We start from the raw sequence: 343 nt of genomic DNA, 5'->3' as shown, positions 1-343 counted from the left end.
ATGGCCGGGACACGATTCACTCTCAGCTGTTTCTTAGATGATCTTGGGCTCCAGGGTCGCACAACCCAGGGTCCAGTCCCCACGCGGCAATTGGCCGGTCGGTGACCTGGGGCCAAGGACTTAACTTCCTTGGGCCATCTACCTCCTCATGTGTGACATGGAGACTGTCGGTCGCCCAGGGCTCCGTGAAGTCACGCATGGGGGGGGAGGGCGCAGTTGGGGCAGCACCTGGAGTGAAACCGTCGCCTGCCAGGATGTCACTGCTGAAGGTCCCGGCGCTGTCATTGCTCCCGGGAGGCGGCCCGGGGAAACCGAGGCTCGTCCGGGAAGCTGGTGGGGCTCC

The sequence above is a fragment of the Myotis davidii genome, unplaced genomic scaffold, assembly GCF_000327345.1.
Source record: "Myotis davidii unplaced genomic scaffold, ASM32734v1 scaffold72, whole genome shotgun sequence".
NCBI lineage: Eukaryota > Metazoa > Chordata > Mammalia > Chiroptera > Vespertilionidae > Myotis > Myotis davidii.
This window is presented reverse-complemented; position numbering follows the sequence as displayed.